This window comes from Pseudorca crassidens, chromosome 1 (genome assembly GCF_039906515.1).
Source record: "Pseudorca crassidens isolate mPseCra1 chromosome 1, mPseCra1.hap1, whole genome shotgun sequence".
Taxonomy (NCBI): domain Eukaryota; kingdom Metazoa; phylum Chordata; class Mammalia; order Artiodactyla; family Delphinidae; genus Pseudorca; species Pseudorca crassidens.
The window spans coordinates 37054637-37068039 of NC_090296.1; the positions used below are offsets into that span (position 1 = coordinate 37054637).

A 13403-nucleotide genomic window follows, 5' to 3' on the forward strand; every position below is an offset into this window, starting at 1 on the left:
TTCTTTCTTCTTTCTATATCATTGCTACTTCCCAAAAAGCATCACATAAAAAACAAAAAATAAGCTGAGCTGCACGGGACACTTTCTAATTTCAATTCATTTCAACAAACATATGCTCTGAGGAATCAACCCAACTTGGAGGATACAAACTAGGATAAAGCCAGCACCCATCCTCCTGATGCCCACAGTTTTGTGAGAGACTCAGATGTAAGCAGCACAAAGCAGGCCTGCCCTCACAGAGAGGAGCTGTGTGCACGGGGAAGGGGGTGGGGACAGGGCAGGGATGAGAGCTGGATTTAAAAAGAGGAGCAGTGTTATTGTGTGTCTGCTTTGTTATTGTGTTGTTTTGTTCTGTTGTTTTGGTTTTTTTACTTTCTTTCATTTTCTATTCCCCTACTCTTTTTGTCATCAAGCCCATCCCCCAGGAAGGGATGGCCGAGCTTGAACTTCATAATCCTCCAAACCCCTCAACATTTCCCCCACCTCTGACTCCAGAAAACAGACCATTTCATCTAGCTGTTCCTATAGGTCGTTCTGTCCATAAGAGGTGCAGTATGCAATATATATTTTTTTAATTGAGCATTTACTATGGAAAGCACTGAGAAAATGGCTCTGGAAAACAGCCATGAGCAAAACACATAGACCCCACCTTCATGGAGCTTACAGAGCAGCGTTGAGCATAAAGTTAGGGTTTTAAATGCACACACTTTGGAGTTGAAAAGAGCTGAGTTGTCTTACCATGCATGAGACTGTAGGCCAATTAAATTCTCTGTGACTCATTTTGCTGATATGTAAAATGGGGACAGTAATACGCAACTCAATGGTTTGTTATGAGGTTTAAATGAGATGTGCGTAAGTGCTGGGTGTGTGTCAGCATCTATTATTAGTGTTTGTGGTGGTATTATTGTAACACATATTTCGGCACCAAAAACGATAATGCTGACATTACTGTGCTTTGCTGTTTTCAAGTTGTTTCACATGTGTCTGTTTCATTTCATCAACAATATCATAAGCTTCTTGAGGGCATGACAGCACATGGTAAGTATTCAACAAATAGCTGTTGATTTTAGGTTGCAGGAGAATGTGTAATTTTTCTGTAAAACCACTGAGGTTTCCATTTTAGGCAAGAGCAAAGGGGTGTCAGAGAATCTCCATGACTGAAATGCCAAATGCACCCGTTGGCTCAGCGAATAAAGCAGAGGGAAGGATCAAGTGAATTCCAAGTGGGCTGTGACAGCCTCCTGTGAAAGATAGCCTGCGGAGCAGAGGAGAACACAGCTGAATAAACCCAGGCATAGAGAGAAATGAGTGCAGCCATGGGGACGCCCGGTGGCATGAAAGAAAGTGGGCCAGTGTGAGACTGGAGAGGAAACCTCATGACTTCCCAGAGAGAAGCAGGGGCTGCTCTTCAGGTGGAGTGGTGCTCAGGAAATTCCAGAACATGGTTGCATGAGAATCCAATGGAACAGCTACTGAGTGGCAACGAGCAACTCAGAGGGTGGGGAGGTAAGTGATCAACAGATGCATAATTGAGTGGAAGGATGCTTCTTTTCAACACCCACCCTCACCCCCTGCCATCCTCCACCTTAGAGAGCCAGGTTCCACTGGAGAGAAGCCTGTGTGATACGGAGAGATTGGGAAATGTTTGTTTTCCTGGGAGATCCCACAGATGACTGGAGGATAGAAGGTGGCCAATAGATATTTACACATGATTATTTGAATTCTAAGAATCAGAAATCTATAATGCAGTGCTATAAGGGGATTATCTAGGCCTGTCTCTTTGTTTATTGGGTGGAAAACTGGTCCAGAGAAGTCAAGTGACCTGCCCAAGGCCCCGCAGGTCCTGAAGTAGCTGGGAATCATAGATCAGATTGCCCACGTCTGGGCTCATTGCTTGTTCTTTAGGCAAACCTGTCCGCAGTTAGCAGCGTCTCTGTCTCTCGTGGCTGGAGCCTCAGCAGCACCTCGACCTTCATTCAAGCTAAGGTGGCTTCACCATGGTGCTTTCCTTTTCCCAAATTCTCCTCCAACCTGGATTACATAGCTGCTGTGCCTTGTTTCCTCCCCCCTCTGGTTCTAACCACACCTCTTTCAAAGTGTGAGAAACCTTAGTGATGAGCCAACATTCCTTCCTTCACCGAGCAGAAGCCTCGGTCCAGCTTAGCTCTTGTTATTAACACTGTCATTATCATTATTATCATTTGGGCACCAACTACTAGCTAGGCCCAGGCAGTGACAGGCCAACGACTGAGCTGGTCCCCCCCTGCCCGGCACTTAGAGCCCCTCTGTCCCCTGGCAGACACTGCAGGCCTCCTGCAAGCCTCCCACAGCCAGGAACAGGAAGAAAAAAAACGAGTTGATGCTGGCCTGAGCTGAGTCATAAAGACTCAGACCGCAGAGTCTGAAGGAAGGTGACTGGATCGTCTGGGCTTTGTGAGCAAACAACTCAGAGGCTGTAGGAAGATCACTCCCGGCCCCTCCTGGTGACAGAGTCCCTGCAGGTGATCTGCAGGGCCCAGGATGAGCTGGGGCTCCTCGAACCGGCGTTTTATTGCTGATTTTTAAAAACTGCCAGTCATTGCCAGTCCCTGTTTTACACCTTTTAATTGTTTCTAAATTGTGTGCTCTTTGCCCTGAGGTGATTGGAACACCAAGGGCAGCACTTTATAAAATAAATAGATAATGTATTTGCTTCCCTGCAGGATGGAGATGAAGCAAGCAGGAATGGGTGGGAGGAGACACAGAAGGAAGCCTTCTGAGGGTTTGCAGGGTGCAAGGCCTCCCTCTTGGCAGGACCTTCCTTCCCTTGTTCCCCCTACAGTGCTACACTGGGCTTCTGAGCGCCAGCAGGAGCCAGAAAATTGGAAGCTAGGAAGTTGCCTGGAGTCATTTGGAAACGTCTATGGGCTTTGCTGCTGCCCACCAACCAGGCAGAGCCACCGTGAGAAGATGGAACGAAAGGGACTGTGTCCTTGTGGAGCCTCAGAGAACATAGGAGGGGAGAAGTAGGATTAAAAAGGAAAATCTAGGGCTTCCCTGGTGGCGCAGTGGTTGAGAGTCCGCCTGCCGATGCAGAGGACGTGGGTTCGTGCCCCGGTCCGGGAAGATCCCACATGCCGCGGAGCAGCTGGGCCCACGAGCCACGGCCACTGAGCCTGCGCGTCCGGAGCCTGTGCTCCGCAACGGGAGAGGCCACAACAGTGAGAGGCCCGCGTACCGCAAAAAAAAAAAAAAAAAAAAAAACGAAAATCTAGACCAGCAATTCCACTCCCAGGTATACATCTGGAAAAAACAAAAACACTGATTCAAAAAGATACACGGACCCCAATGTTCATAGCAACACTATTTACAATAGCCGAGATATGGAAGCAAACTAAATGCTCATCAACAGACAGATGAATAAAGAAGATGTGGTATATATATATGCACAATAGAATATTAGCCATAAAAGGAATGAAATTCTGCCATTTGCAACAACGTAGATGGACTTAGAGAATATTACACTTAGTGAAATAAGTCAGACAAAGACCCTATGATATCACATATGTGGAATCTAAAAAATATTGATAATACAAACAAATGAACATAGCAAAACAGAAGCAGACTCAGAGATATAGAAAAAAACTAGTGGTTACCAGAAGGGAGAGAAAAGGGGAGAGGGACAAATTAGGGGTATGGGATTAAGAGAAACAAACTACTACGTATAAAATAGATACATAGATAGCAACGACGATGTATTGTATAGCACAGGGAATTATAGCCATTAGCTTGTAATAACTTTTAATGGAGTATAATCTGTAAAAAAAACTGAATCACTATGCTGTACACCTGAAACTAATATAATATTGTAAATCAACTGTACTTCAATTTTTTAAAAAGAAAGAAAAAAGAATAATCTAGAACATCTTCCCCAACTCCAACTGAAAGGCCAAAAGGCCAACCAGGAGTTGCTGACAGCCTCATTGTATTCCTTGCAAAGTGGCCAATTCAGCCTGGTGATTAAGAGGGAGAAAGTTCTTTGGGAGCTTTCCTGGTGGTGCATTGGTTAAGAATCCGCCTGCCAATGCAGGGGACATTGGTTCGAGCCCTGGTCTGGGAAGATCCCACGTGCTGCGGAGCAACTAAGCCTGTGCGCTGCAACTACTGAGCCTGCACTCTAGAGCCTGCAAGCCACAACCACTGATGTCCGCAAGCCTAGAGCCTGTGCTCCGCAACAAGAGAAGCCACCACAGTGAGAAGCCTGCTTACAGCAACGAAGACCCAAAACAGCCAAAAATAAAATAAATATATTTATTAAAAAAAAAAAAAAAGGGTTCTTCGGGATCAGATCTGGATTCCAGTCCCCTGCTCTGCCACTTACTTGATGTGTCATTTTGGGCAAGTGGCTTCACTCTTCAGAGTTTTAGTTTATTCATCTTAGTTAATTAAATGGTGATAAAGAAGGCAAAAACACCTTATTCATATAAATGTTGGGAAAAGCAAAAGGAGATGGATAATCCAAGTAAAGTGCTTACTTTGCCCAATGCTGGGCACATGGCAAACAGTAAATATTAGTTATTATTGTTATTATGTATTTAGTGCTGTATTAAGCAATCATGGGAGAGGCAAAAAGAGCAGAAATAGTCACTGTCACTGAGAAATACGTTCTCCAACATCCCACCCTGTCTCTTCTCTGCCCACCAAATCTGATTTATGTTCAGAAGCTTCTCCAGGGAGTGCAAAGAGCCTGGATTTGTGCCCCAGCTCTGCCGCTCCCCAGCCCTATGCCTCTGCATACATCACCTAACTTCTCTGAACCTCAGTTTCCTCTTCTGTAAAATGGAAATAGTCATAAAGACTCTGCCTACTTCATAAGGTCGCCATGAGGTTCAAATGTGATTATGTGTGAATATGCCTCAAAAGTTGTAAAGTTCTGCAAAAATTAAAAGTTATGATCCTACCCAATCCTATAGGTTTCACTCAAGCCCCACCTTTTCTGAGTGAAATCCAACTCAAACTGTCTTAAGTGGGAAAAAAAGGATTTTCTTAGCTCTTGCAACTAAAAAATTCTGAAGTAGCTGGCACCAGGTTCCCAAAAGACAAGCTTTTCAGAAATCTGGTTCTCTGCTTTTCTCAGCTCTGCTTTCCTCTATGTTGCCTTTATTCTCAGGCAAGCTCTTCCTGTGAGGTGGCAAAGACAGTCACAAGCTGCTCTGGGCTTGCGACCTATCAGCTCAGCAACCCAAACAGAAACCATCCACCCCTTTCTTGAAAGATCAAGCAAAAGTCCCAGAATTGAGTCTCAGGGGCCTGACCCAGGTCCTGTGCCTGTTTATGGCCATTTCACCTGCGGCCAGGAGAATGGAATATGCTAAGCCTGGGTCATGTGCCAGGTGATGAGGTCATTCCACCCCCAACCACATAAACAGAATGAGAGGAGGTGGTCCCTTAGAAGCAAGGCAGGGCGATGTTGCTAACAGAAGGGAGAAGGAGATTCTGGACAACAACATGTCCACCACACACAGATTTTACTCTTGTATTTTCTGGTACGACGTAGGAAAAAGAAGTAAGAGACAAACAAAGAATCACAGAGAGCAACCAAACACTTGCTTGGTGGTATGTGGTTGAATCAACAGTTTCTTTCCCTGGAAAACTCTGCCTAGTAATATGACTTCAGGGAAATGAAGGTCCCAGCCCATTTCAGGAAGAGAACCCTCCTCCTGCTGAGAAACACAATGGTGAATGATAAAAGGAAAGAGAAACCTATTTCCTGACTCATTAAAGCAAGAGAGTATTTAATAAATAGTATTTGATGATAAAGTTCTGACAAGGCCACTCACTTAATAACCATGATTCTGACTCTGATTCCTATTTCACTTAAGAATCTGCATGACCCCAGAGTTCCGGCTGCTATTAATAGAGTTCATGTTTTGGGCAGGCTGCCTGAAGCAGGTTCTGTGCACAGGAGGGCCAAATACTGGGTGGGGGCCCCATGAAACCACAGTTATTTCAGTCTAAGTCACAACATCATTTCAGCCCAATTCCACTTCCCGTAGGGGCCTGGCAGACCCTGCCATCCTATCACTACTTCTGCCTCCTAAATAACACTTATTTTACTGTTTTATCATATTAGAAAAGCTATATTACTTTTTGAGTTTCCTGAAAAAAATGTACATACTTATTTCAGGAAACTCAAATAAAAGCATCAAGTTCCCATATACTACTCAGTCTTGCTGCAAATCCTCACATCTTTTTCCAGGCATATATAAATACAGTACATAAGATTTTTAAGTGAGATCATATTGTTTCATAACATATACTGGGAATACTTCTCTATGCTTATGACACCCTCCTATAGCATCAATTTTAATAAATTCAAGTTTTTTTATTATATGAATGTACCACAGATTATTCATACAGGCCCCTAGTGTTGGACAGCTAGATTGTTTCCAAATGTTACTATTATGGTATTCTCTGGAGACATTAAAAAGTAAAATGAATGCACACCTAGATAATGGGGTTACAGAAGGGAGATATAATGGCCAAACAGCTAGGGTAGGAAATATGGGGCTCAGTACAGAAAAGGAACTATGAGAAAAAAGAGTTGTTCTCAGAAAAATATTATTCCTGTCTGACATCATGTAGACCGCAGCTGGAATCCTGGAGTTTTTCTGGGCTCTGCTCCCAGCTCAGTGGAATTTTTGCTATTTGAAGAAGCTTTATCCATCTGGGTCCCCTTATCTCCATCTGGTAATAATGGATGGGTCACTAATTCCGTGAGCTTTGATTGTATATGTTTTAGTTAACTAACTAGACAATAAATCACCCCAAAACTTACTGGCTTAAATCAACCATCTCATTTGCTTATGATTCCGTGGGTCGGCAAACAGGGCTCTGTTGGGTGGTTATCCTGCTCTATATGCCACTGGTTGGGGTCACTCATTTGGCTTCATTTACCTGGTGGCTGAGCAGGTAGGTCTAAGAAGATTACTCACATGTGGGGCACCTCAGCACTTCACCACATGGTCTTTCTCTCTCCACGTGGTTAACTTGGGCTTCCTCACAGCATGGAAGTCTCAGGGTAGCCAGACTTCTTCCATGGCAACTGCTTCCAAGGAGGACAAAATTGGAAGTTGCTGATGTCTTTAAGCCCAGCCTTAGAAGTTACACTGTATTATTTCTAGTGCACTCTGTCAAAGCCAGTCTTAGGATCAGTCTAGACTCAAAGAAAGAGGACATAGACTCTACCTCTTGGTGAGAGGAGAGGCAGAAAATTTGCATCCATCTTTAACCTACCACAGTAAATATCATGAGGACAAAAGGTTATAGGTTTCATCTGTAATGAAGAAAAATGCAACATTATCATGTTGCAAATCACTAAGTCCCAAGTATGGACTCAACCAGCTAAAAGAGTTTGCCCCAATTCTGATTTTGCCCCAATTCTTAATTTTGGTTAATTGCCCCAATTAACCAAAAGACACTCTTACCAGGGTGGCATGTGGGAAATGGAATCCCTGGCAGAACTCACAGGAGACAACAGTAACACTCATCCTGACCCACTGTCCCCACCCACAGTGCTGGAGAAGGGTACTGGGCCATGGGCATCTCTCCCAACTCCTCCCTCTGCCATGGAGCTTCCTTGTCCCTGGGCTCCAGCAAGGCATCTGCTTCTCCTTTTGCAGATTCCTTCCTCACTCCTTAAATATAGCAGTTCCTTCCCAAGTCTATGTTATATGAGTTTTGAGATCTTAGTAAGAACTTTTTTTTGTTGAAATTACAAATATTGGTTCTGAAAGTGTTGATATGCTTCCTCAGACTGGTGAAATAAAAGAAGGTATAAGTTGCCCTATGAAAATAATGAATTTCCTATGTAATAATAATAATATTTTAAAATAATATTTTTCCATATAGGAGACTTGAAAAAAACACTAAAATCCCTCTCATGTCATTGGGCCCTAGAGGTCTGATGGAAGGACCCTGACTATCCCCGTCACAGTTATTGTGATGGCACAGGGAGTTTCTTGGTCACTCCCACTTCTATCTGAGAGCTAGTTTTATAGTTTCTTACAGGTTTGTCCCAGTGCTGAGCATGGTCTAAATTTTATATCAAGTCATTTATTGCCTGATTCCCACTTGACTGATAAAAAAAAAAAATGCTGCTACCTGGTGTATAGTAACTCTGAAACAAAGCCATGTGGCGGTAGTATGTGGGCAAATGGGCCACATGATGGCAGGAAGTTGGACCCTCTATAATCTGTGCACAGCTTCAGACCCAGCCATGGAGGTCTACCTTCTCTGCAGAAACATACAGACTGTGGCCTCTTTAAAAAGGGCTTACATTTAGTGTCTTTACTTTTCACTCTAAACTGATCAGATTAGAGCTGACCAGCTCTTAAATATTTAAAGTTTCTTTTTCACGGTCCAGCCTGAAGCCTTGTGCCTATTTGACTTGTATACCTCATATCTAGCTGATGGTTGATTGAGACAAATATCATCTTTTCAGAACTGAAAATGACTCCACTTTTTTCCTTCCCTGTGCCTCCCTCCAATCACAAGGCAGTGGTCTAAAAGCTGAGGGTGGAACAGATGCCCACTTCCAGGGGCGAGGGGAGCTTCTACCCCACCCATCCCTTAGGCTTCTCTTGTTATTGTCCCTAGACCACTGGGAAGAAATCAAGACATTATTTCATTTGATCAGGATCACTTAGAAATAGCAGAACCATTTTCTGCTTCACTGCAGCTCACAATATTGAGATGAATGAATTAAAGTAAATGCCTACTAGAGAAAGCAGTGGAGTGAATTTTAATGCAGCGCATGGAAGACCTTCCTTTGGAATCTTGTCATGTCATGACCATTGTGTAGACATTGGGGCATGTGCTTTGGGACTTGTATACCAGGTTCTTGGCCCTGGATACAAGCTCTGGACAGGCTGAACCAAATGTAGGAAGATAGGGCACTGGGCCTCACATGGTCCTCCCATCCACCTTGCCATCTTCTAAGTCTGAAGTTAGCAGGTTTCCACATACTGAGCTTCCTTCCGTGCTCCCAGAGGAAGAAAGCGCCCCCTTTTGTGGAGAGATGTTCTGTCCCTGATAGAAAGGGCTCGTTCACCAGGTACCAGAGTGTTTGGAAAGATTCTAGGAAATAAGAGGAAAGAGGTGTGTGTGTGTGTGTGTGTGTGTGTGTGTGTGAAGGGGGGGTGGGTGTGAAAGAGAGAGAGAGAAAGAATGAGGGTTCATTCCCTGGCTTTCTCACATTGTAGGCTGGCTCTCAGCTCTCACTGAGCTGGGTCAGTACATCCCACCCAGGCCACGCCCTCCCTTCCCTCAGAAACCTGAAAGGAGTCACTAAGGGGCGTTTGACTTCATTTCCCGGTCTGATCTGGGCATTGTAACAAATGACTTTATCCTGGCTTTATGTTTGGCCTTTGGTGACACCCTGAGGGAGACGCTGCATCTTCCTCACACACACAGGCACAAATAAAGTACACTCCCCCATCATGGCAGTACTTTCCTGCTCTGTGCAGGAGCTGTGAGGACCTAAACACTACAGTGTAGCATCGGTGTGCAGGAAAGAAAAGAATGGAAGGAAATTTCACTTAAAACGACTTTGAGTCTGAAGATGGGCTATTTTTTAATCTTTATTTTGAAATCATTTCAGACTTATAGAAAAGTACTTTTTACAGAAAAATACAAAAGTACAAAGAATTCCTCTACATGCTTCACCTCATTTGCTTATAACTTTCTATCTATCTATCTATCTATAGTCTATCCTGTATACTTTTTTCCTAAACAGGTTGAATGTTAAGTTACAGATATGATGCCCTTTTATCCCTAAATACTTAAAAATGGTCATTCCCTCTTATGACCCCAATACAGTATCAAAATCAGGAAATCACTTTGATTCAATAATAGTATCTAGGGGCTTCCCTGGTGGTGCAGTGGTTGAGAGTCCACCTGCCGATGCAGGGGACACGGGTCCGTGCCCCGGTCCGGGAAGATCCCACATGCCGCGGAGCGGCTGGGCCCGTGAGCCATGGCCACTGAACCTGTGCGTCCGGACCCTGTGCTCTGCAACGGGAGAGGCCACAACAGTGAGAGGCCCACGTACCACCAAAAAAAAAAAAAAATAGTATCTAAACTACACATCTTTTTCAAATTTCATCAGTTTTCCTAACAATGTTCTTTATAGCAATAGACAAAAAAATATTTGATCCAGAATCCGATCCAAGATCACCATTGTCAGATCTCTTTAGGTTTTTTTCAATTAGGGTAGTTCCTCAGTTTTTGTCTTTCATGAATTGACTCTTTTGAAGAATATAAGCCACTTATTGAATAGCCTGTCCCTTATTTTTGGACCTTCTGATGTTTCTTCACAGTTAGAGTCAGGGTGTGTGTTTTTGGCAGGAATACCACAGAGGTGATATTGTGTCCTTCTTAGCATATCACATCCGGAGAGACATGATACTGATTTGTCCCATTTGTCCCTTGTGATGCTAACTTTGATCATTTGGCTCAGGTGGGGTCTGTCAAGCCTCTCCACTGCAAAGTTATTATTTTTCTCTTTGAAATCAATAAATATTTTATGAGGAGGTATGTTGAGATTGTATAAAAATACTGCTTCTCATCAAACTTTTACCCACTGGTTTACACATCCATTGACAGTTCTTGCCTGAAGGCTGCCAGATGGTGATTTTCTAATCCTATCCTTTCTTCTACACTTATTGGTTGGAATTTTACTGTAAGGAAGGGCTTTTTTTATTCCTCCATTTTTTTGTTTGTTTATATCAGTATGAACCTATATTTTCTTATTTTATTCAATGGATTACAAACCACTACTATCTTTTTTGTTTTTGTTTTTGAAGTTCAGATTGTCCCAGATTTGGCCAGTGGGAGCTCCTTCCAGCCATCATCTCCTTTTTTTTTTTTTGCGGTACGCGGGCCTCTCACTGTTGTGGCCTCTCCCGTTGCAGAGCACAGGCTCCGGACGTGCAGGCTCAGCAGCCATGGCTCACGGGCCCAGCCGCTCCACGACACATGGGATCCTCCCGGACCAGGGCACGAACCCGTGTCCCCTGCATTGGCAGGCGGACTCTCAACCACTGCGCCACCAGGGAAGCCCTTCCTTTGTCCTTTTGACAGGTCCAGGCAGGGCTATTTTTGAGAGAGGATGCTCCAGAACTGGTCCAGAATATTTCTCCAAACTATGAAAATTTCAGTAGCAATCAGGAATCTCATTTTTAACATTATGACAAAACAAACATTATACACCAAGGAATTTTAGAGTGCCAATGGAATAACAAAATGTTTATTTAAATACATTTTATTGCCTCTCTATGTACCAGACTCATGTTTCTATAAGTGAGGGCTTGACTCCTTCCCCCATCTCCTGGCAAGCCCATGTCACAGTGGACCTACTGAGGAAATAGCAGGGGAGAGAGAAGAGTCAGGGAGGTGAGGGAAGGAGAGAGTGAGGTAGAGAGGGAAAGGAAAGGAAAAGAAAGAAGGAAAGAGGGGGACTCCTCTCCTCTCCTTATTCATTCAGACCAGCCTGGCACCTACAGCCTCCTACCATTCCACATCCACACTGACCCCCTCCAGGAAGTCAGCCCTCTGCTGCCATGAGCATTCGTGTTGGCGGAATGAAGGATATTTTGTCAGAGGTTAGAAACAGTCACCTTCACTCACAAAAGGCGCTGGGAGACAATCTGGGTTGTATGGAAGGAACTCGGGTTTCTTCAGCCCAGAAACACCACCGGAAGGGAGGGAGGAGAGAAGACACTGGGTTTGTGATATCCGCATCTCTCTCCTCACTGGGACGCGCATCACAGGCTGGAGGCGCTTCCGGCAGAATTGAGCGTTGGGGAAAGCCGGCAATAAATCAGCTCTGTCTTTACTAGCCGGGGGTTGCTATGGCAATAGGAATACACTGTAGGGTTTAAGAGATGTAATTTTCTGTGATTCACTGTATGTTTTTAGCCATTTTTCTTCCTGTATTATCTCCGTGTGGCAATTGCCTATTAATGCTGGTCCACACCTAGACTGGACTAAACCGTCCCTTCTCAGAAGTGATGAAAACCCTGGAGACCAGTAAGTACAAGAGGGTTATGGCCCATGAACCAAGGGTAACCTGGGAGAACAGCCAGACTGGTTCAGGACATGGGTCACCTAGCGTGGGTCATGCCACATGTAAGGAAGAATAGTGGAGAATGAAAGGCCCCAGAAATGTGGCGCTGGGTTGCTTGGAATGGGAAACTGAATCACAGTACTCACTGCAGTCAGGGTGCTCACATGGTGTCAAGGGCAAACCCCATGAGTCAGTAACAAACACCCTGAAGAGGGAAGCTAGGACCCAGGTTTCTGGACAAGGAACTATGAAAGCATACTAACCTTCTGTCAGTCTAGCTCAAGTTTTACTGCTGTGTGTTATTCCTTCCATTTCTTCCTTTCTTCTTCTTTCCTTCCTTTAATTTTACTCCTTTTTTTCACCATAAAATATGGAGGAGGGACTGAGAGGAAATAGAAAACTCCATCGGTCTGCTTGGCTAGTTGTTAATAGTTGTATCAGTAGCCTTTTCATTTCAGGCAACAGAAAACCCAACCTAAACTGTTAAAGCAGAAAGAGAACTCACTGTCTCTTATAACTGAAAAGTCCAGGGCTTTGGGCTAGCCTTAGGCACTACTGTCTTCAGGGGCCAGATGACATCATCAACATCTGGGCCCTCTGTCACACTAAGTTCTACCGATGTTTTGGCGTTTTGGCTGTAATAACATAAAACTCAGCTAATAGAGGCTTCAAGGAAGTGAGGTTTCTTTTTCTCACACAAGAAATCTGTAGATAGGTTTATTTTTCTCATATAATAAGTAGCCCAGAATAGGCATAGATGACACTACCATGCAGCAGCTCGGTGATGTTATCAAGAACTCAGCCTCTGGGGCTTCCCTAGTGGCACAGTGGTTAAGAATCCACCTGCCAATGCAGGGGACACAGGTTCAAGCCCTGGTCCAGGAAGATCCCACATGCCATAGAGCAACTAAACCTGTGCGCCACAACTACTGAGCCGTGCTCTAGAGCCCGCGAGCCACAACTACTGAGCCCATGTGCCACAACTACTGAAGCCCGCGTGCCTAGAGCCTGTGCTCCACAATAAGCCAAGGCACCGCAACGAGAAGCCCGTGCACCGCAACAAAGAGTATGCCCCACTCGCCACAACTAGAGAAAGCCCGCACGCAGCAACGAAGACCCAGTGCAGCCAAAAATAAATAAATTTAATAAATTAATTTTAAAAAAAAAAGAACTCAGCCTCTTTCTTCATTTCAGCTCCGCCATCTTTAGAGTCATAGGAGGACGGCTCCAGTTCCAGGCATTCAAGGCAAAAAGAAGAGGCTAGCTGCATCTGATTCTTTTATCCAGAAAAAGAAAT

The 13403-nt window shown here is 44.3% G+C and overlaps 1 long non-coding RNA gene across 2 annotated transcripts in view; it reads left to right on the forward strand.

Moving 5' to 3' along the window:
• Nucleotides 1-1166: 1166 nt before the first annotated feature.
• Nucleotides 1167-13403, forward strand: part of LOC137222209 (uncharacterized) — a 46086-nt gene continuing 33849 nt past the window's right edge. For both annotated transcript variants that reach the window (XR_010942384.1, XR_010942383.1), the window contains exon 1: nt 1167-1506. This is a non-coding gene — a long non-coding RNA (uncharacterized lncRNA). The remainder of the gene's footprint in view (nt 1507-13403) is intronic.